Genomic DNA, 23,535 nt, shown 5'->3' with positions numbered 1-23,535 from the left:
AAGCCTAAAGAGTTTATACTGTATGTTTGTACTGTTCAAGTAAAATAATAAAAATAATTTAATTAATATGGGGTCAGAAGTAATTTTTTCCCTTTAAAGGGATTTGTATATTCATTGGTTATCTATTGCTACCTAACAAATTACTCCCAAACTCTTAAAACGACAATAATCATTTATTATGTCTCACAATTTCTGTGGGCCAGGAATTGGAGGGCTAAATTTTTGTTCAGGGTCTCCCATAAAGTTGCAGGCAGATGTCAGCTGGGGCTGTGGTCATCTGAAGTCTTGACTGGTGCTGAAGAATCCACTTCCTAGGTGGCTCACTTCCATGGCCGGCAAGTTGGTACTGCCTTTCCGCCTCTTTAAGTTCCTCTCTAAGTAGCTCTCTCCAGTGAGCTGCTTTATTATTTTTAAAAATATTATTTATTTATTTTGGCTGCAGCATGCAGGTCTTAGTTGCAGCATGTGGGATCTTTAGTTGTGGCATTCGGGCTTCTTAGTTGCAGCATGTGAACTCTGAGATGGAGCATGCATGCAGGATCTAGTTCCCCGACCAGGGATCGAACCCAGGCCCCCTGCATTGGGAGCTCAGAGTCCTACCCACTGGACCACTAGGGAAGTCCCTCCAATGAGCTGCTTTAGAGTCCCCACACCATGGCGACTTGCTTCCCCAAGAGTTGGAGACCCAAGAGACTGGTGGAGATGGTGCAATGCCTTTTATGATGAATGCTTGGAAGACACACACTGTCACTTCTGCAGTCAACACAGACTAGCCCTGATTCACTGTGGGAGGGACCACAGAAGGTTGTGAATACCAGGAGGCAAGGGTGATTGGGGGTCATCTCATAGGCAGCTGGCGGCTGTCGCAGTATATTATACAAATATGAGAAACAATACTGTTTGTAAACAGTTTTGGGAGTCTTCAGGGCCCCTAGTATTCTCCATGGCCCCTGAATACCCTGAAGACAACAAAGAACAATTTGTCCTTCTTGTGGGAAACATGGAATTAGTAGGCTGTGATCTTTGTGGCTCCTGAGCAAATGTCCCCAAGGTCTGTGCACCCTTTTCCCAGAATGTTTACATATTGCAGTAAGGAAGGAGAATACATAATGTCTACATATTCCCTGTTAGAAGTTCTTCTTTGTTTAGAAATTTTGCTAACCTGCTTTCTACATTTCAAGTAAAGAAATTGTCAAGAAAGTAATAATTGGTTGTCACTAAGGGTGTCCTGTTTTTTATCCTCAAGAAGAGTATTAAAATGCCTCTCTTGAAATCCTAAAATTTTCATTTTGTGATTAAAGGTTTATAACGAGTTAAGCCCAAAAGAGGAATAATCCCCGATTTAGGCAGATCTATTAATTCATCAGATACTTATGGAGCTCCTATTATGTGCCAGGCATTTTTGTAGGTGCTTGGGATAAACTGATGAACAAAACAAAGGTCCTTGTCCTGTGATGGTGGCAGCAGGGGCAGACTGTAGACTATAGATATAATAAAGAAATACATTTTACTGGCACACGGAAGATGGTAATTGCTACAGAAAATATGAAAAGTAGAGCAGGGTACAGGAATTGGGAATGTGGGACTGAAATGGGGCAGGTAACAGTATTAAATAGCAGTATTTAAACAACTGTTCAGAATTACAAGGAGCACTAAAGGGAGGAATAAAAAAAACCATCCTAATATATTAACTAATCACAATGTTCCTTCCAATTACCAAGATGATTTAACCTGTGAAGGAAACTTCACTGGCACCTGACAGGCCTTTTTAGCATCTTCATCTCTCACCACAGTGGGAGCTGCCTGTATCAACTGTTGATAGGATCAGCAGTCATCATTCCACCTACTTGTTATCTCTTACCACCTGAAAAACTTTAGTGGGTAAAGATGTAAGAGAGACAATCCGTATAATGGAAAGAATAAAAAATTTAAAACCCAGAGACAATGTAAACAGTCTGTGGAGTGAACAAGTTAACAGAGAATTCGAATTCGGGAGAGGCAGACCAAGGATGGTTGGTCACTCTGATTGCAATTAAGTGTGGGAAGGGCTATGAGAAAGGAATCATAGAGAATGATGGCAGCACAAATGAGGAGTTATCTGACCCACCCCACGGAGTGGCTGTGGGATTGAAATAAAAGGGACCAGAGGGTGGGAAGGGCATTCAAGAGCATCCTAGGCAAAAATAAATAAATAATAAAGACAACCCCGAGACAGTGATGACATGGCAATTAGGGAAATGCAAGCAGTCTGGTAGGACCTTAAGAAAGTTAGGACTGGGGAATGGTGAGAAGGTGATCATCATATGCTATACTAAGGAATTTAGATTTTATCCTGCAGGCTCTGAGGAGGATTTTTTTTTTCTGACTACAAAAGTAATACATAATTATAAACAGGAATTTGGAAAATTCAGAAGAATATAAAGAAGAAATTAAATCACACCAAATACCAATCATATATTGCTTTTTTCCATTTAAAAATATTGGCAATCATACTGTAAATACAAATTTATATCCATTTATTTTCACCTACCATAGAAATAAGCATTTTTGCATTTAATTAGTAGTCTTAGAAAATATAACAACTGTACAATCATTTGTTCACACTATAATTTCTTACCTGTTCTCCTCTTATTGGATGTATAGGTTCTTTCCATTTTTTCTACTATAATAAATAATACTGGCACTTCTGTGCATTTCAGATGATTTCCTTTTTAAATATTATTCTAAGGCTCTTTGTACATACTGGCATTGTATCAATGTGTATGTCTGCCTTTAACAAGTACATTTCTATCTCATCCTACCTACCTTAGCATTTAAGAAAAAATTCTTTTCTAATTCAAGGGGCGAAACGTTTTCTCATTAGTGAGATTAAATATTTTTATGTTTCTTAGGTGCTTCTGTTTCTTCTTCTGTAAATTACCTGTGTATTTTGCCTCTTACCTATTTGTAAGAGCCCTTTATATATTAAGGATATTAATCCATTATATTTGTGGAAAATATTTTTCCCATTTTTCTTGTCTTTTAATTTTATGACTTTTTGGACATAAAACATTTAAAATTTTTATGAATTCAAATAATCAATATTTTCATTTTTCCCATATTTTAGGACATTTCTAACCATGAAGTCTGATCAATACAGGCATATCTCAGAGATGTTGTGGTTTCTGTTACAGACCAGTGCAGCAAATCAAATATCGCAATAAAGCGAGTCCTATGAATTTTTTGGTTTCCCAGTGCATATAAAAGTTATGTTTACACTATACTGTAGCCTGTTAAGTGTGCAATAGCGTTATCTCTAAAAAAAAAATATTCATTCCTTAATTAAAAAATACTTTGTTGCTAAAAAATGCTAACCATCATCTGACAACTCAGGGTTTGGATAAATACCCAGAAGTGGCATTGCTGGATCATATGATAGTTCTATTTTTAATTTTTTGAGGAACCTCTATACTGTTTTCCATAGTGGCTGCATCAATTTACATTCTCACCAACAGTGCAAAAGGGTTCCCTTTTCTCCACGTCCTTGCCAACCAACACTTGTTATTCCTTGTCTTTTTTTTTTTTACATCTTTATTGGAGTATAATTGCTTTACAATGGTGTGTTAGTTTCTGCTTTATACCAAAGTGAATCAGTTATACTTATGTTCCCATATCTCCTCCCTCCTGCACGATGAAAGCCATTCTAACAGGTATGAGGTGACATCCCATTGTGGTTTTGATTTGCATTTCCCTTATGATTAGTGATGTTGATCACCTTTCCATGTACCTGTTGGCCATCTATATGCCTTCTTTGGAAAAATGTCTATTCAGATCCTCTGCCCATTTTTTAAAACAGGGTCCAATTCTTATTTGCCAACAGCGAAGGAAAAATTACCCTTGAATATCTCTTAAATAGCCAAAAAAGCATAGTATGTGATTTTGTGTTTGCAAAAATCTGTGGATTTTTTTCTCCTAATTCTTTGTCATTAATGTTTCCCTGCAGCTCTTCAATCATTCACTTTCTTCCCCAAGGAAACCATCTTGCTTATCAGTCACTTAAACAATAAAGTTCACGGCTCTGGGCCAATAGTCAGGAAACCTTTAAAACCAATCACATTCTTTTCAAGGGTTTTAGGACCTAGGGCACACACTGTCCAAGTAATGTGTACTATTTAAATGATTACTTCTCTTTCTTTTTCAGCCAATCGTTGAATTCTTTTAAGCTAAGAATTAATTTAAATGATGTGGCAGATAATCTTTGCAGAAGAAAGCCTTTTTTCCACCACCAGATGGAACTCTTTTAACATCTCGGTCTGAGGCATCTTGACTCTTGTATTTTGATTATCCTACTTGTTCAGGGCTTCTCTGAGAAGAATAGGAGAATAGATACTACCAAACTGTCTTACAAAATGGAGGCTGGTGTAAGGGAAGCAGAATGAATAAGGAGGAGAAGAATAGGGGATGAGGTTAGAGATGTAGTCTCCAGCAAGAATATGATATAAATCATGAAAAGGATTCTCACTTTCACCCTGAAATGGAGGGTACTAACTTGATGGCTTTGAGTGGGGGAGTAACATGGTCTGCCTTATGTTTTAGCAGGATCACTCACACTGCTGTGTGGAGAAGGGACTGGCTGACGGGGAGGGGTATCTACCAGGAACAGGAGAGGAAGAGGAGTAGCATCTGCACTCTGAGACAAGCTACTGGAAGCAAGGGCCGACCAGAAAGTGGCAGAATGCGTCCAGAAGGGAACTAAATGGACCAGATCTAGCTGAGGGGTGCAAAGGATAGACTGAGGGGATGCAGTGGTGTGCCACCCAGATCCCCCTTTCTGGATGGAGAGCGGACTGCTGATGACTCTCAGTTGAATCTCCTTTTGGGAACTGCTCTTAGCTGAAGGGTGCTGCCTTGCCTAAGGGTACAGCTCCCCCCCCGAGGCAACCTGCGGCCAATGACGAGTTAAATAGGGGTGAAAAGATTCGGGGTAACTAAAGAACCGTGCCATGGCCTCTGTTGCAACTGCATCCCAGTTCAACTTCTTCCTCTGCCCAATCCTGCTGCCCTCACTCCCTTATACGTGTCTCCAAGAGCAGTTGCCAGTAAACCTCCCGCACGCTACCTGAGTTTGAGTCTGTTTCCCGGGAAATCTGACCTAAGACGGTGATTCTGTTCAAACGTAAATAAGACCACCCCATTTCTCAACCTAAAATCTTGCAAAGGGTCATCAGTTCACTCACAGGGAAACCAAAGTTCTCAAAGTAGACTACAGGTCCTCTAACCTCATCCCCTATTGCCCTCCACCTCACTGCCTCTGTTCCAGAGCCATATTGGCCTCTTTGCCACCCCCTGAATATGACAGGTACATTCCTGCCTTAGGACCTTTGCACTGTTTGCTCCTTTGGCTCTTTCCCCAGATATCTTCATGACTCACTCTTTCGCCTCCTTCAAGTCAGCTAAATTGCTACCTTCTCAATGAACCCCTCCCCATCCTTTCCACTGAAAATTACAACCTCCCCCCCCCACTCCTAACCTCCACTATTCTATTCTACATCACTATCACCCTCTAACATACTGTCCGACCTACTTATTTTTTTTTAATTGTCCCACATAGAGCAGGAGCTTTTCCCCCTCCATTTTGTTCACGGCCATATCCCAAAACATGGCACTTTGTAGGTGTTGCATAAGTATTTCTGAATGAATGACTGAGTGAATGAACGCAGAAATCCTTACCAAGTTAATTGTAGTAATCCATGGCGTGTGGTTACCCAGGGATAGTGTAGCAGAGACACAAGCTTATAGGTGCAAGCAGAGAAAGAGGAAATTACAAAGGACACTGAGAGGAAGTCAGAATACAGGAGGAAAACGGGAGAAAGTGTCACAGAAGACAAGGGTGAGGTGGGGAGGGAGGACAAGCGAACGTGAACAGTGCTGTCACTGTATGAAGTGAGGTAAACACTTATAGACTGAATGTGTCCCCCACATCCATATACTGAAATCTAACCCCCAACAGTGATGGTATTTGGAGGTGGGGCTTTTGGGGGGTAGTAAGGCCATGAGGGTGGAGCCCTCATGACAAGATTAGTGCCCTTATAAGAAGAGGCCAGAGAGCTAGGTCATTCCCTTTTACCAGTTTCTACAACAAGAAGTTTGCAATCCGCAACCGGGAAGATGGTTCTCACCAGAGCCCAACCATGCTGGCACCTTGATCTCAGACTTCCAGCCTTCAGAACCATGAGAAATGAATCTGTGCTGTTTATAAGCCACCCCGTCTATGGCGCTTTGTTACAGCAGCCCGAACTAACTAAGACAAAGACAGAAAGGTGTCTACTAATTTGATGTTGCTAGGTAACTCGCAGTTTTAAGCTAGTTAGGGTACTGTGAGCTGAGGGAAGAATAATAAGTAATGAAGTGGAAATGGTATACAGATTACTTTTTCACGAAGCTTGGTTGTGAAGACAGGAAAGAGGAAGATCAGAGCTGGGAGGAGGGCTCAGAATGAAGAAGTGTATGTGCATTTAGGTGGGAGTCTAAGACTAACTTGAGTATTTTATATGATGTATGGAAAGAGCCAGTAATAGCCATATAATTTATCATCCACATCAGAGTTTTGAGAGCAAAAGGGGACCGAACAAGTGCTAAATTGGATAGATGCCAGGACACTGGGGAATTTCTGTAAATGTGGACATAGGGTCACCCCATCCAAAGCTCAGGTTCTCCCTCCAATTCTTTCCTTCCTTGCACTTGGCAGGCGATTGCATTTTCTACCGGTAGGTGGCAGTAAAAGCTTGCCTCTGGGCTTCCCTGGTGGCGCAGTGGTTGAGAGTCCGCCTGTCGATGCAGGGGACACGGGTTCGTGCCTCGGTCCGGGAAGATCCCACATGCCGCGGAGCGGCTGGGCCCGTGATCCATGGCCGCTGAGCCTGTGCTTCCGGAGCCTGTGCTCCGCAACGGGAGAGGCCACAACAGCGAGAGGCCCGCGTACCGGAAAACAACAACAAAAAAAAAAGCTTGCCTCTTTTTGCCTTTTTGTTTTTTTTGAAAAGGCAACTAAGTATTGATAAAGGTTAGTTTAGCCCCAGGCATATGCTGAAAACAGATTTCAATTTAGATTTTACTTTGGGAAAATTCATTTTGTACCTTTTTGTGAAAAGAAACATCTCTATCAGTTTTCAAAGAGGAAATAATATTTGAGCAATTATAAAATATGTTAGTTGTGCTGTATCTTCTGAGCCATTCTACCTTTAAAAGATGAACGTCTCTCTTCCTCCTAATACAGAATAACTTCTATCAATGTCAGCAGTTCAGTTTCAGTACGTGCATCGCTCTATGAACACACTTCTTATGTGTATACATAAATTTTTAGCCAAGTCCAATTTTGATAGATCTTGGGGGACCTTGCTATGGAGAGATTATAAATATTTTTAAATGATTACATATGATACCAAAATTCTTGTTGTCAAAGATAAGACTAGAGATGTCCAAAGAGAAAAACTTTTAGAAGTTGAGAATGGTAAGGTGAAAGAGCACACATTATTCAGGCCATCCTGGCAGAATCTAATTACCAAAAGACTTAAAATTCAGAAAACTTCGTAAGAAAAAAAACACAAAACATTAGAATAATTCTTTGCAGGCCCATTAGACAAAGTTGAGTTCAAAACCCAGATTTGCATTTATGAATTATGTGACCTTAAGCAAGGAAAATACTTAACCTCTTTGTCTCAAATTCCTAATCTGTGAAATGAGACTCAGAGGGCGTAGTTCAGTGAGTTGTTCTGAACATTAAATAAGAAGACACATGGGTAAAGTCGATAAGTGTGTTTCCTGCTCTCCTCTAAACATGAAGACAGCTGGACTGAAACGAGGCTGATGCAAACTTAACCCTTGGAAAATAGATCACCAAGTTAAGAAAATGAAATTAATTCTAACAGTTGCTTTAAAACAAGCAAATAAACAACAACAAAACCCCCCAAAGGACTGGACATACATTAATTCAGTATTTCTTCAACTTTACAACTTGATCCCAATTATTCAGGTACATCTTGACCCAGGGACAAGTTTCCCTACAAGGGAATTTGGGGACAAACAAATTGCAACGTTTGGACTAGGGCCAGAATTCAAACTTCCAGGGCTGAGTCTTCTGCCTTTTTTTAATTTAACGAGCTGCATTACTCTGTCACTTCCTCCATTTCCTCTTCAGCTTAATGGAAATGCTAAAAGCCATCCACAATATTAACCATAGCCAATTTCATGGCTAGTGGTCTCCGTCCTGGAGGATCTACCCCAGACAAATGCCCTGCTACATTACAGAGGTCACGGCTGTTGAGATGGATCCTCCGGCCACCCTGGAATTGGCAAAGCTAGAGTCACTAATGGCTTTGACAACAAACAGGAAGTGTCCGTGGTCTCTGTAAGACTCCCTAAAATGCCCTTATTCTAGGAAATTCTACTGGCTCACTTCATTCATCTCATGATGCAGGCATTTTATCATCTGACATCATCACAAGCAGAAGAATGGTGAACACAGTACAGTAAGATATTGAAAGAGAGAGAGAGAGAGAGACCACATTCCCACAACTTTTGTGACAGTATATGGGTATAATTGTTCTATTTTATATTTTCTATCTCTCTTACTGTACCTAATTTATAAATTGAACTTTATCATAAGTATGTATGGATAGGAATAAACATAGTATATATAGGGTTTGGTACTAGCTGTGGTTTCAGGCTGCTGAAATTGGGGGTCTTGGAATATAATCCCCTGTGTATAAGGGGGGACTAGTGTACACATTTCTCAAATTATAAAATTCCATAACTTAATACTCTTAGAGTGACTTGGGTTTATGTACACAGGAAGAGATTCATTTGTACTCTTCTCTGCACTGATTTTTTCACCTTGTTTCTCCTTGTTCATTTGGTACCTTGAGATATGTTAGGAATCTTGCTTTTAGGAGATCAAAGAAAAACAAGTTTTTCTCCCACACTTCTGTGTTTCGTTTAGGTTAAAAATCAACATTGTTTTTATATTTGCCCAAGATACACCATTAAAATTACTTCAAAGCTTTCTGACCAAAATTTGTACAGAGAAGCCTTGTGGTGAACTGCAGAGTGATAATTTTATAAGAAATGAATTTCAAATGCTAGCAGGGAGGATGGTACTAGGTTTCCAAAATGACACTACATTAATCCAGCAAGCATATCTTAGAGCCATTCTGAGTCAGAGGACAGGATGATATGTTGATTTTAAAAGGTAAAAGGGTAATTCCAGGGTTTCCCTGGTGGCACAGTGGTTAAGAATCTGCCTGCCAATGCAGGGGACACGGGTTTGAGCCCTGGTCTGGGAAAATCCCACATGCCACGGAGCAACTAAGCCTGTGTGCCACAACTACTGAGCCTGCATTCTAGAGCCCACGAGCCACAACTACTGAGCCCACGAGCCACAGCTACTGAAGCCCACGTGCCTAGAGCCCATGCTCCGCAACAAGAGAAGCCACTGCAATGAGAAGCCCGCGCACCACAACAAAGAGTAGCCCCCGCTCGCCGCAACTGGAGAAAGCCTGCACACAGCAACGAAGACCCAATGCAGCCAAAAATAAATTACATAAGTAAATTTATTTTTTAAAATCTAAAAAAAAAAGAGAAAAGGTAATTCCAAATAGCTAATTATGCATGGGGATCATTATTCATATTGACCTAAGTATTAGGGTGAGTTTCCTCTGTGACAGCGGTGCCAGATCCCATCTTACACAATGCTAAAACAGTTTTTCCTTCTGGTTTATACACAATGAGGTGACTATCTCTTTCCCCTGATGAATTCACGTTGGGGTACAAAACCTATAATTACCTGCCATGGAGATGGCAATCAGATGCTCCAGTGACCTCATCTGATTTCTATAAAGGATTCGGCAGTGCAAGTGGTGTTTCTCATGAAGTGTGAAAACCTGGTTTGGAATCCTAATTCTGTCACTTGCTAAAATGATAACTTCGGATAAGTTACTTAATTTCTCTGAGCCTCAGGTGCCTTGTCTGTAGAACGTGAAAAAGAATGCCTACCTCATAGGACATTTGAAAAATTAAATATAATACTGTATGTGAAAACACTTGGCAGGTGCTTAGAAAATGTTAGTTTCCTTTCTTCTATGAGGCTAGAGGAACACAGAGGGTAGAGAGCTGTATTAGTTAGCAACGGCTGCGTAAGAAACCACACCAAAGCTCAGTGTTCCCTCTTGTTCATGTACCTGCAAGTCAGCAGGGGTGACAGCTGTAGATTGTGAGTTGGTTGGGGTAGCTCTGCCTTGCTTGTCTTGCTCTGGGGCCCATGCTGAAGGGACAGCCACTACCTGTCCCTGTTATGGCAGAGTCAGAAGCACAGGAGGGTTAAAACACGCGAGCTCTCTTAAGGTCAAGGCTCAGAACTGGTGTGACGTCACGTCCACAGGCCACGCCCAGTCAGTGTGCAGTGAAATACATGCCACCTCCAGCAGGAGGCGCTGTGAAAGCCACATGCTAAGGGCATGGATGCAGGGAGGGTGAGAACTGGGAAAAACAAGCAACCTCTTAGAGAAGCAAGAACAGCCCCCAGACCTCATGGGAAGGGGACTGGGCCAGTCAAGGTCAGGCTAGTAAAATACCTTTGTACCCTCTGAGTGAAGGGATCAGGAAGGAGGTCCGTGCGGTCCAAAGGGACAAGGTGGCATGAAAGTGTCAGCCACTCCACATTTGCAAAGCTGTAAACAGTGGGACAGTGAGATTGACACAGCACAGGGGCCCCTGCAATGTCAGATGAGGTCCTTGGCCTAAAAATAGACAAATGATGATGATGAAAATCACTTCTCTGCTATAACACCCATTTATCGAATGACATTCACAAAGAGGTTGATTGTGAATATCTGCTTCCTGAATTCAGGGACACACACAGATTCTCTTCTTTTTGATCTGGCCTCAGGGAGGACATAAAGGCTTCCCTCTGACCCCTCATTTTACTCTCCAGGAGGACCTGTGATATGATTCAAGGAAAAACATGAGCTTCTGGAGGACACGTGCCAGGATGTTTTTGGGGGTGGCGGAGTCTTGGGCGGGAGGAGGGAAAGGGCCACTGTTCTCCTCCTCAACTTGGGCTTCTCTTGAGCTGCCCATGAGTTTGGAGGGACAAGGCTGGGCTGGGATGTCTTTTTCTTTTTTAATATAACTTTTTAAAAAAATTATTTATTTAGGCTGTGCCGGGTCTTAATTGCAGCATGCGGGATCTAGTCCCTCGACCAGGGATCGAACCCGGGCCCCCTGCACCGGGAGTGCGGAGTTTTACCCACTGGACCACCAGGGAAGTCCCTGGCCTAGGGTGTCTTCAGCTCAGGAGAGCTTGGACCTCTGAAGGCAAACAGGATCATGCGGAAGCCCAAGAGAAAGGAGGACTGATGCCTAGGCCTGCCTCTGCACGCTCCTCCGTCAATGCTGAGTCGAGCATCTGCCGTGTAGCAAGCACTGAGTGGAAACGCTAGCGAGGCAAAGACTAGTAGATCGATGGGCTAGTAAACAATCACCAAATGCGATCAGCACTACAGGGAAAAGGAAACCCCGGTGCTGCTGGAATTACACCAAGCTTGGGAAGGTTAAGGAAGACTTCGGAGAGGAGGTGCGCCTCCTAGGGTCAGTATGAGAGTTGAGTACAAGTTCTAGGTCATAAGAAAGGGTGAAATGTTTTAGGAGTTTTCAAGCACAGCCCATGCACACCAGAAATGAGAAAGTGATAGGACATAAACTCTAACAGGGAAAGAGAACAGGGACTTACTTGTAATACCTCCTGTTGATATGCCTGGCCACTTCTCATAGGTTTAACTCCTTTTCAACCATTTAACAATTATTATGCGCCCGAATCCAGCGAAGTGTAAGACAGACATGGCTCCTGCCTTCAAGGAGCTCGGCCAGTCCAGGAGATGACGATCAGTGTCACCAGGGAGGAAGGACGAGGTGTTTGTGACCCTCCAGCAAGGGGGCATGACCATGTGTAAAGCATGAGGAAAGGCTGGCAGAGGAAGGAGCGAGCTCGGTGAAGCAAGGGCAAGGGAAGAATATCCCAGAAATGTAGATGCTTAAAGTATTATATAAGAAAATTCTAGGGAGGGTGGGAGGGAGGGAGACGCAAGAGGGAAGAGATATGGGAACATATGTATATGTATAACTGATTTACTTTGTTATAAAGCAGAAACTAACATACCATTGTAAAGCAATTATACTCCAATAAAGATGTAAAAAAAAAAAAGAAAATTCAATTCTGCTGTATAGCAAACAAGAAAAGCAACTGGGATAGATAACAAGCAATTAGCTTGTGAGGCAGAGGCAGAAAGTATAAAATGTTTTAAGGACTCAACTGTAAGACATGTTAAAGATAGAATAAATGAAGCACATGGGTGCTAAATACAGATAAAGAAGATGAAGCAACTGAGAGTGTCAATGATACACTGAAGGGCTGGGAGCACCAAAATGGACCTTACATATTCATAAGGCATGAGTCCTGCCACCTCTAGGTTGACGGTGATGCCATTACTACACTGGCCATACCTGTTGTCACCTACCCTGCCCCATGTATGCTCTGCCCCCCGGATGCAGGTAAAAGGCCTGGAGGATGATCAAGCTATTGGGAAGCTCCACTGGCTGGGTGTACTGTCCCGAGTCTCTCTGATAGGGAAGGTTATGTTGGCTCCAGGCACCTTTGACCTGCTGACTCCTCTTGTCCAACCCCTACTCTGGCCCTCGTAACCCCATCAGCGAGGAAGGATCGTGTGGCAGAGGGAGAAACAGGACAAGCAAATGTGTGTGGGGAGGTGTCCCTGGAGGTCCAGTGGTTAAGGCTTCGCCTTCCAATGCAAGGGGTTCGGGTTCGATCCCTGGTCAGGGAGCTAAGATCCCACATGCCTCGAGGCCAAGAAGACCAAAACGTAAAACGGAAGCAATACTGTAACAAATTCAATAAAGACTTTAAAAATGGTTAAAAAAAACAAAAAAAAAGACAACCAAATGTGCAGAGCACAGGGTTCTGGTGGTGTCCTCCTTCTGCCCTGCCTGCAACCCATTCTCAGGGTGCTAACCTACCCTCTGTCCTTCCCCTTGCTTCTTCCTGTGTCTTTTAAGTGGATCTGATAACCCATGCAAGCTCCTTCATGTGGTATGTGAGGCTTTCTGTTCTGTGGCCTCTGGGAGGGTCTGCACGGCGGTGAGCTGGAGGCCACCACTGCAACGGTTATTTCCTGCATCACATCGTGCTTCGTGAGTTTCTTCCACAGATCAGCAGCCTGAGGGTGAAGGGCACCGAAAAGATTATCGTTGGGTTTATCCAGGGTTGGGATTCTGCCAGGTGGGCTCAAAGAAGGCAGGGTCAGGGAATCTAGGAAATCGGCAAGAGGGAGGTTGAAGTGATGGATCGCAGACCCTAATTTGATGAGGCAGAGAAATGAGGAAAAGAAAGGATTGTGTGACTGCGAGGAAGTAAGGGATCTGTGTGCTGGAGGCCTCCCCTCCGAGGGGATGAAGAAGAGGGATGAATGTGGCTGTGAGGGAGTGACAAGCCAGAAGGATGAGCTAGTGGAAGGTGGGCCTTCTGTTTACTGTGCAACCTTGAAGTGATGACGCATTTGCGGTTCAGAATCACCTTAACGGCACGCCCATCATCTTGGCGCTTAGTTCTCAGCACTTCATTGCATGTCTGTGCAATGGCTGAAAATCCATTGCGCTAAGACATCCTTCATTGTTTTGAACCCACCACCCCCTCCTTTGTGATTAACCCATCACACAGCTAACTCACAGCTTTTAGCATGGGTTTTCATATCTTTCTATATCTTTATAGAAAGATATCTCTATATCTTCATATCTTTCATATCTTTCTATATATATATAGAGAGAGAGAGAGAGAGAGAGAGGATGGATAACAACAAGGTCCTGCTGTATAGCACAGGGAATTATACTCAATATCCTGTGATAAACCATGATGGAAAAGAATATTAAAAGAAAGAGTATATATATATATGTAAAACTGAATCACTTTGTACAGCAGATATTAATACAACATTGTAAATCAACTACTTCAATAAAGAAAATTTAAAAAAACATACAATGTCCTGCTTTGATGCCCGAGCCACGGACCACCTGGCCTGAGAATCATAAACCAGAGACACCTTGACTCATGAAACTATGACTAAGAAATGTCACAGAAATGTCACTAGATGGGCTTCTCTGGTGGCGCAGTGGTTAAGAATATGCCTGCCAATGCAGGGGACATGGGTTCAAGCCATGGTCCGGGAAGATCCCACATGCCGCAGAGCAACTAAGCCCGTGTGCCACAACTACTGGGCCCGTGTGCCACAACTGCTGAAGCCCACATGCCTAGAGCCCGTGCTCTGCAACAAGAGAAGCCACCGCAATGAGAAGCCCGCGCACCTCAACGAAGAGTAGCCCCCACTCACCGCAACTAGAGAAAGCCTGCGCACAGCAACGAAGACCCAACACAGCCAAAAATAATAAAAATAAATAAATAAATTAATTAATTAAAGGAATTGTCACTAGATGATGATTAATCCCAGCCTGTTTCTCCCCTTTTAAAAAAAACCCCTAGCACAAAGCCCAAGTTGGAGTAGCTCTGAGATTTGTCTCCCGCTCCCTTGCTTGATGCCCTGCAAACAAATCCTTACTTTGCCGCAAAAAAAAAAAATTAAAATATCCTGTTTTAAAATTGAATTCAACAAGTAATTAAGGAGCTGCTGAGAGTCAGACACTGAGGCAGGCCCTGGCTCTAACGGTGAAAAGAGAAACACAATGCAGGGTGCTAAGGCAGCGCTCTTGGGGGTGGGGACCTTAAGTGGCATGCAAATACGTACAGCAGATAAAGGCAGAGCCACTCTGATTCAGGACCACCTCCAAAGCAGCCCATCTACCTGCACACGTTTGAAACCCTCTGTCCCGGGGGATGCTAACTTTGTCGCAGGTAGAGCTGAAGCTTTGTTCCCTTCTCAGAGTTATCCAACACAGTGAATTTGGGGGATAGCCTCTGGCTCGTGTTTTTACATTTTATGTCTCTGTGTGTGTCCATCAAAATATGTAATATTGTTTTGCTTTTCAAATTTACCAAAACAGCGTATTTTAATTATTGTTCTATAACGTGCTCGTTCTATTTTCAATACCTGTCTTATGTGATATGTGTGGACCTAATTTGTTCATTTTGGCTGCTGTTTACTATGAGATTGCATCATTGGATGACTATGTCACAGTTTATTTCGGCATTTTCCCATGGGATGGACATGTGTACAATATTTACAATCTGCTAGGCACAGTTCTAAGGGCTCTACAAATTCTCGTTCATGTATCCTCATGGCAGGTACTATTATTACCATTCTTATTTTACAGATGAGGAAACTGAGACACAGAGAGGCTAAGTAACCCATTCAAGGTCACACAGCAGATAAGTGGTAGAACCAGGATTCAAACCCAGATGATCTGTCACATCAGGGTCTTCATCCTAACGGCTGAGCTGTGCTGCCTCTTTAAGGTGTTTCCCTATTAAAGTCTTATTGTACTTACTGTTATGCCTATTGTCTTATGCACGTGAGCGGAGGTTCTTTCCTAGAACTGAGATTGCTGGGTCCAGATGAGATCTCTCCTCATGATGGGTTTTTACAGCGTTAACTAGACTGAGGAATAAAGCATCAGAGGAACAATTCTGAGGCTTTGACAGAATTCAGAGCAGTTAAATAGTTCTTCAATGTTTTATCCAGCTCTTAACTACAGGCTCTGTTCTGTCACTGTAACCATCCAAGAGGAGGTTAACAGACTACGAAAATACTTTGAGAGAAGACAGACTGGCCCACATCACATCAGTGGCCCACGTCAAATCTTCTGAATTCCTTCCTTCTCATCACAAACGCACTGTCACACAACTGTACGTTGCTGCGCACTCTATCCAGGAATTGGACATTTCCTCTGTATAATTTCAGCTTGTAAATTTCACTTATTAGCCTGCTAAACCACTTAGGGGATTCTGCATTACTCTATATGTCACTCTATACATTGGCCTAAACCAACAACGTTCAACACATTTTTGCAATATTGCTACCGTAAGAACAGAATAGCTTTTGGTTTTATAAATGCCCAGTACAACTGGTGTAAATCTTGGAGAATCTTTGTGTAGGTACTGTCTTCCCATTTTCTTCTTCTCATCCTGGAACAAACTATAGCACCCTTGTTTGAAAAGGACTGACACACGTGTTGCCGTTGTCACCAAGGGCACTCATTAAATTCAACAAATAAAGTTGTCTTACAGATGAGATGTCGCCAGTGAGCTTAGACATCAAATGGAAGTAGAATTGGGAGCTTTCTGTTAACCCTTTCTGAAGGCTTTCTGCTTTGGCTGAGTCTGAAATAGCAAACACACAGCCCATAACATGCACCTCAGAAACGGTGAGGTCCATGCTTGCGCTTTCTCCCTCTTTGGTCCATTTCTGGGCCGCTTCGGGGGGACATGGGAAAGAACTGATTTGTGCGTCTGATTCAGGTACGTCCTGCCTCCACGGGCTTGTGTTTGAAGGCTGGCTCTCAGCTCACCAGTACAGTGGTCCTGAGACAGGCTGGGACCTAAAACCTGGGACCTGCGACCCTTCGCTGCAGTGCTTGCACCTGGACAAACGTCTCCTTGAGCAACAAAATACAAAGAAGCTATAAGGGACTAAAAATAACTGCATGCATGCGCAGTTGGAGCAAATTTTGGAAAACAAGATACAAAAAGACCAAAAACTCACTGCCACTTCTGAGGAGTTGGGAGCAAAAGCAGGGCACTGGGCATGATCCCTGCACACAGCACCACCAAGGGAGTGGGCAAAACACTTAAGCCGCCCCTCCGGCCCGAGCCCTGGACCCGCTCCCACCCTCACCCCATATAAGGGACCAGACTGCCCCCCTCCGAGCACAAGCATCCCTTGTGCTGCAGTGCAAGTCCCCATAAGGCCTCGCCTGAATTCCTCGACTGGCCTCTTACCAATTTCTGTTGATTAAAGAGTCCAAGAGGGCTTCCCTGGTGGCGCAGTGGTTGAGAGTCCACCTGCCGATGCAGGGGATAAGGGTTCGTGCCCTGGTCCGGGAAGATCCCGCATGCCGCGGAGCGGCTGGGCCCGTAGCCATGGCCGCTGAGCCTGCGCATCCGGAGCCTGTGCTCCGCAACGGGAGAGGCCACAACTGTGAGAGGCCCGTATGCTGCAAAAAAAAAAAAAAAAAAGAGTCCAAGAACCCGGGTCGGTAACAATCCTAGTCCCTTAATCTCTGCAAATTGTCATTTCCTAATCTGTAAAATGGGGATAATACCACCATTTTATTGACTAACTAGTAAATTCATGTATCAATTCAACAATTACTGAGTTCCCAAAGTTCCTATTCTCAAGTTGCTCGCAGTAAGGGAAATAAATGTGTGTACTTGTGTACACGTAATGCTAGAGAGGAAATCTTAGTTTCTTAGTAGGTTATAAGAGGTACAATCCTATTGGGTGGATACTTGGATATTCCCTTCCTGAAGGGAGGATCCCAGCACTTGTAGGTGAACTGGTGCCCACAGTATAATGTTCTGATTCTAAGAGTAATCTTGACAGCTCACTCCACTGACAGATGCCTAGAGTCTTTATAAGAGGAGTCTTGACACCCTTGTCATTGCAGCACTATTCACAATTGCCAGGGGACAGAAGTAACCTCATGTCCACGGAGGGATGAATGGATAAACAAACTGAGATATGTCCATATAATGGAATATTATCCACCCTTAAAACCCTTAAAGGGCTTCCCTGGTGGCGCAGTGGTTAAGAATCCGCCTTCCAACGCAGGGGACACAGGTTGGAGCCCTGGTCCAGGAAGATCCCACATGCCGCGGACCAACTAAGCCCGTGCGCCACAACTACTGAGCCTGTGCTCTAGAGCCCGCGAGCCACAACTACTGAAGCCCGTGCACCTAGCGCCCGTGCTCCGCAATAAGAGAAGCCACCGCAATGAGAAGCCCGCGCACCGCAACGAAAGGGTAGCCCCCCCTCGCGCAACTAGAGAAAGTCCGCATGCAGCAACGAAGACTCAACGCAGCCAAAAATAAAATAAATTTTAAAAAACAAAAACAAAAAACAAGTAAATCCTGTCTTATACTACAACGTGGATGAACTTCGAGGACATGATGCTAAGTGAAATAATCCAGGCACAATAGGACAATACTCTATGATTCCACTTCTGTGATGCATCTAAACTAATCAAAGTCATGGAAACAAAGCAAAATGGTGGTTGCCAGGGGCTGGGGCCAGGGAAAAACGGGAGTATAGAATTTTAGTCTTGCAAGATGAAAGAGTTTTAGATATCTGTTGTACAACAATGTGCATATAGCATACTGCAGTGAATACTTAAAAACTGTGAAGAGGGTAAATTTACATTTTTTAAAGTTAATTTATTTTTCTCTGCGTTGGGTCTTTGTTGCTGCGCGTGGGCTTTCTCTAGTTGCGGCGAGCGGGGGCTACTCTTCTTTGCTGCGGTGCGCAGGCTTCTCATTGCGGTGGCTCTCTTGTTGCGGAGCACGGGCTCTAGAGCACAGGCTCAGTAGCTGTGGTGCATGGGCTTAGTTGCCCCGCGAGGCTTGTGGGATCTTCCCGGTCCAGGTATTGAACCCGTGTCCCCTGCAATGGCAGGCGGATTCTTAACCACAGCACCACCAGGGAAGCCCACGTTATGTGTTTTTTAACACACACACACACACACACACACACACACACGGAGTCTCGGCTCTAAAGTTCCCCATGTTGCGTACGACTAGTTCCTACCTTCCAGTTTCTCCCGCTTGTCTGCTTTCAAGGTCCTTTGGATCTTTTTTGGCATCTCCGCTGAGCCCCTTGAGACAACCCTCATTGTCCATCTTGCTCCGGGGTTTGTCTTTGATTTGCAAGAACTCGACTCCATCCGGAAACCACCTCGGCCTCTGAGGCCCGGAAGAAGGTCGCAGGCCAGGCAGATAGGAAATGGCATTACGGAGACCCTGCGCATGCGCATCCCCTACCGAGCATCCAGGCTGCAGGCCTCCTCCCGCACCCCTCCCCAAACATGGGAAACACCTGGAGAAGGTCTTGGGCACGTTGCTTCTTCCTCTCTCCACTTTCCATCCACCTGCTTCCTCCAGGTAAGAGTATTCTCAGCTCCTTGAGGACGTGTGAGCACAGGGCCACCTGGAGGGTCACGTGGTCCAGCATGGGTCCATGTGCCCGGCTCCGAGGGTACTCAGCTCCTGTGTTAACAAAGATCAACTTAGGAGGAGGACAGAGAAAATGGAGGTCAGGTCGGGGGGGAATAATCACATGATTTTCAGTCCTCTCCCCTTACTGTGGTGGCCGTGAGGGTCCAAAATGCAAATCTGAAAAACAACAACAAAAATGCAAATCAGACCTTGTCACACCCCTTCCCCAAACTCTCTGTGGCTCTCTGTTGCTCTCCGCGAAAAGTTGACACTCCCTGCCTCGGTTTACCTGACCCCTCATCACCACCCTCTCTCATGTCCCCGTTGGCCACTTCTAACTCCTCGTCCAGGGCTCCAAAACTTCCTGGAGCTCCCAGACCGCCCTCCCACCCCGGACTTTTGTTGCTGCGTTTGTCGGGTCCTCGGCCAGCTCTCTGTTCCTACAGCTATTTCGCCTGGCTAATTCCTACTTATTTTTCAAGTCTTAGCAGAAATGGAGCATTGACCATGAAGCTAATGACGCTGAAGCTTCAAGGTCTGTGCCAAGCCCTTGTACCTAATTTGTAAGCTGGTATAACTTTTCTTAAAGTGGGTCTGCCGAGGTGTACAAGCCTTAGTTAGGCGTCACAAAACCTGAGTCTCTTTCTGGATCTCAGGGTATACAATCCCACCTTCCTAACTCCTTAAAATGGGGATCTTGATCTTGATCTCCTACATGAGTCCACTGATCCCACCCCACCCCTCCCCTCCCCTCCCCCTCCCCTCCCCCCCACCATCAACAGCCCTGCCCATGACAGCCTACAAACCATTTTGGCCTGAAACTCGTAAAGAAAAGGAATCTCACCTGTCTTTGCCGTTTGAGTGCCAAACTACAAAGTGCATAGTAGATAGTAAATAAAAATGTGGCGAATATAGGCATACCTCAGTCATTGTGTTTCACGTTCTTCCGCTTTGCAGATATTGCCTTATTTTTTTTTGTTGTTGTTATTGTTTGTTTTTTACAAATTGAAGGTTTAGGGCAATCTTGCGTCGAGCAAGTCTATCTGTGCTATTTTTCCAACAGCGTTATTTTTTTACTAAGGTATGTACACTTTTTTTAGACATAATGCTATTGCATACTTAACAGACTACAGTATAGTGTATACATAACTTTTATTTGTACTGAGGAACCAAAAAATTTGTGTGACTCGCTTTATTGCAGTGGGCTGGGACCCAACCCACAATATCCCTGAGGTGTGCCTGTATATGCCCTTCATAAGCTGATTTGGGGAAACAATGCCTTTTCTGCTTCCCAGGGTATTCCATAAAACCTCTGACAGGAAATGAAGAGTGGGGACTAGCAAGAAGAAACCTCCAGAACATTGCCCTGGGAGGTGTCTGCTGAGCGCTGCTGATTGTGTACCATTTCTTAGAGGTTAAAGGAATTTGTGGCAACTCCACAAATAAAGGCAGCTTCATTGTCTGCCCCACCATCTAAGGATCTCTCTGGAAGGGGGCATTTTTTATGAAAAAATAGAAACAAAAGATACAGCATCTCTTCACACTTAAGGGCTGTCCAATTTGCCAATTTTTCTTCCTCTGAGAGTTCATTACATTATACAGTCTTTTCTGACTGAAGTCTCCAGTTAGAGCCGTTAGACACTTATTTACTCCTGATTGTGCCTGTGGCTCAGGTGAAGCTCTGGGGACAGTGGGGTCCTTTTCCTGTCTTCTTTTTACCCTTGTGAGTTATTCTTTCTAAAAAAAAGCTAACATAGTGTTTGAGAACATTGTCGGAAGTCAGACTTGCTGGGTTCAAATCACAGTTCTTCCATTTACTGATTGTGTCCCGTGAACTCGAGCAAGTGACTTGATTGGCTAATGACAACCAATTGTGAAATTTTCAGGAACATTGCAAGCCTGTTGATGTCATGTTGGTAACTTGACTTCAGCCTTGAGGGTAGTATTTACACCACGGAAATTGGCAAATGCTGCAAATCGGTACCTGCCCCCTTCCCTAACCTGCTTATCGCATTTACCAGCTCACCCCTGCTCAGTTTCTGCATCTATAAAATAGGAGTAGTAACAGTGAATACATCATGGAGAATTCTGGGAGAGTTGAGTTAAATATGCTTACTTGTGCTGGCAAATACTCAATAATTGTGAGCTGCTCTGGGTGTTTCTCCCATCTTACATGGTCCAGAGCTTTTATGCCATTACTTCAAACACTGTACCGGCCAGATCCAGCACATACGTTGGTACATTTTAAGAAAATCACTTAGATTAATCAGTGCCTTAAAACAACTAGCTCATAATTGATAGAAAATGTGTGGTCTAATGTTTATGAGGCAGACACTGATGATTATAAAATTAGAATTTTTCTAAGTCTAGCATTGATTACTTTTGTTATATACATTTCCTTTGGCTAGCTGTTAGAAAGAATTTCTTCTTTGGAATTTCTATTCTTCTTCTCCCAATTAAAGCAAAGGCTCTAAAGATAGTTTATTACAGCATTTGGTAGTTCAGTAAACAAATGTGTTCTAAAAAATGGAAATAGCTGTGTTGAAGTAAAACATTTGCTGATAATTCACATTAATTATCTACAAGTTAGTCAAGACTTTGGTGAGCAAATAAACTCTTGGTAATGTATTGCTGTTATCTGAGGGCTAAAAATATATCTTATAACTATCTGACTGATCACTAATGACTTAATCACATATGTGTATTTAAATATAAATATTCTACTAGCAAAGCTTAAGTTCAGTGTTTTCTTAAATGAGTCCCTCATTTATCCTCAGTAGATTTGGGGGAATTTATTTTCTCTTAGTTTTCATGATTAGTGGAATACGTTTATCTTAATTTAACTTTATCAGCATTTGCATTATAGGAAGAAAGTGTTATTAATGGAGAGTCGATCATCACAAAATCATTATAGATTCTGCACCCAGGATACTTTGTATTGGAGAACTCTTCAACCAAGATGCTTAGAAGTTCATCTCTTCAAACAGTGCCCCTCTTCAGAAAAAAATATATAGCCTGCTTGTATGATGTTTACAAAATACCAGCTGTCAACATGGAGAAAGACAACGGCATTTGGAGGACATGGAATCCTGTTTCCTTTTCAAGATACTCTGGTGTCAACCTTGCTTCCTTCTGGGAATCCTTTTTCTTGCAGCAGTAAACCTTTTCCAAGCCTTTCTCTGTTAGTGGAGTTGAGTCCGGCTTCAGCAATACGTTTCAGGATAATTAATATAAATAGGTGTCTCCTTCTCCATAGGCAGGAAAGGACATTCCCAGAGGATGTTGGCCGCCCCCGGAAAAGTTTTTCTCCTGCTTTTCCCTCCTCCTGCTTTTTCTGGTCCCCAGAGTTGGGCTTCCTGAGTCCCATACAGTCAGTTCCAATCTGTGCTCAAGTAGCCTTGCCCTCATGTGTAGACTTTTATCCCCATTCCGTCCTGATGAGGCTGACTTGGAAAATAGTACCTGTCACCTGGCTGAAATCTGTGACATTCTTCTGAACATGTCCACCACCTCTTCTGCTCATGAGGCTTCTGCCCTGGGGTCCCCAGGCCTGAGTTCTCTTGCCTCTGGTGTGTCCCAGTTTGCAGAACTAGGCTTCTACTGTGGTCTCTACCCCGAATTCTTTTCTGGCAAATTTTAGTTCTCCAGACATTACATGAATCCGGATCTTACACTAACCAGGCCCATAACAACTGGGGCTTGGCCCTGTGATCTGCCCTGTGGCTTCCTCCCAGCTATCTGAAGGCATATGTGTCCCCTGCCCCCATGTCTCCTGTCCCCCATGATGACTGACCACCTGCTGGGATTCTTCAGCATCACTTGCCTCCTGTGACCCCTGTTCAGCTGCCCACTATTTTCATTTGAACCCTTGGGTATCGACTATCAATATTTCCCACTTACTCTAAAGGGCAGTATAGCAAAGTGGTTAAAGCGTGTACTCTGGCACTACACTTCCTGGGTTCCAGCTTTGCCTGTTCCTACTCAGGTGACAGGACAGTCACTCCACTTCTTTGCACCTCATTTTGCCATCTTTAAAATGGGCGTAATCATAGTACTCTAAGGCTTGTTAGGAGGAGCTAGAAAGTGATACTTGCAAAGTGCTTAGAAGGTGGATTGGCACCTGGTAAGCTCTATATAAAAATGTGAAAAGGGAAAATTTTTTTTTAATAAATAAAACATTTTATAAGCCGAAAAATAAAAATTGAAAATGGTACTAGTTATGGGACTTCCCTGGCAATCCAGTGGTTAAGACTTCGAGTTCCAGTGCATCCATCCACAGGTTGGATGGCTTAAACAACAGACATTTATTTTCTCACAATTCTGCAGGATAG

At 43.6% G+C, this 23,535-nt stretch overlaps 1 long non-coding RNA gene across 2 annotated transcripts; it reads right to left on the bottom strand.

Moving 5' to 3' along the window:
• Window positions 1-78: 78 nt before the first annotated feature.
• LOC132593610 (uncharacterized) lies at window positions 79-19,918 on the bottom strand. Of its 2 annotated transcripts, none has more exons than XR_009559296.1 (5): window positions 19,086-19,918; window positions 18,798-18,952; window positions 16,994-17,208; window positions 15,544-15,653; window positions 79-783 (listed from the first exon to the last, which is right to left on the bottom strand). It is a non-coding gene; the product is annotated as an uncharacterized lncRNA (long non-coding RNA). The 2 variants fall into 2 exon arrangements; XR_009559295.1 differs by lacking the exon at window positions 79-783 and adding an exon at window positions 9,654-10,772.
• Between the last annotated feature and the right edge of the window lie 3,617 nt (window positions 19,919-23,535).

Source organism: Globicephala melas, chromosome 16 (assembly GCF_963455315.2).
Source record: "Globicephala melas chromosome 16, mGloMel1.2, whole genome shotgun sequence".
NCBI classification, from domain to species: Eukaryota; Metazoa; Chordata; class Mammalia; order Artiodactyla; family Delphinidae; genus Globicephala; species Globicephala melas.
This window is presented reverse-complemented; position numbering and strand designations above follow the sequence as displayed.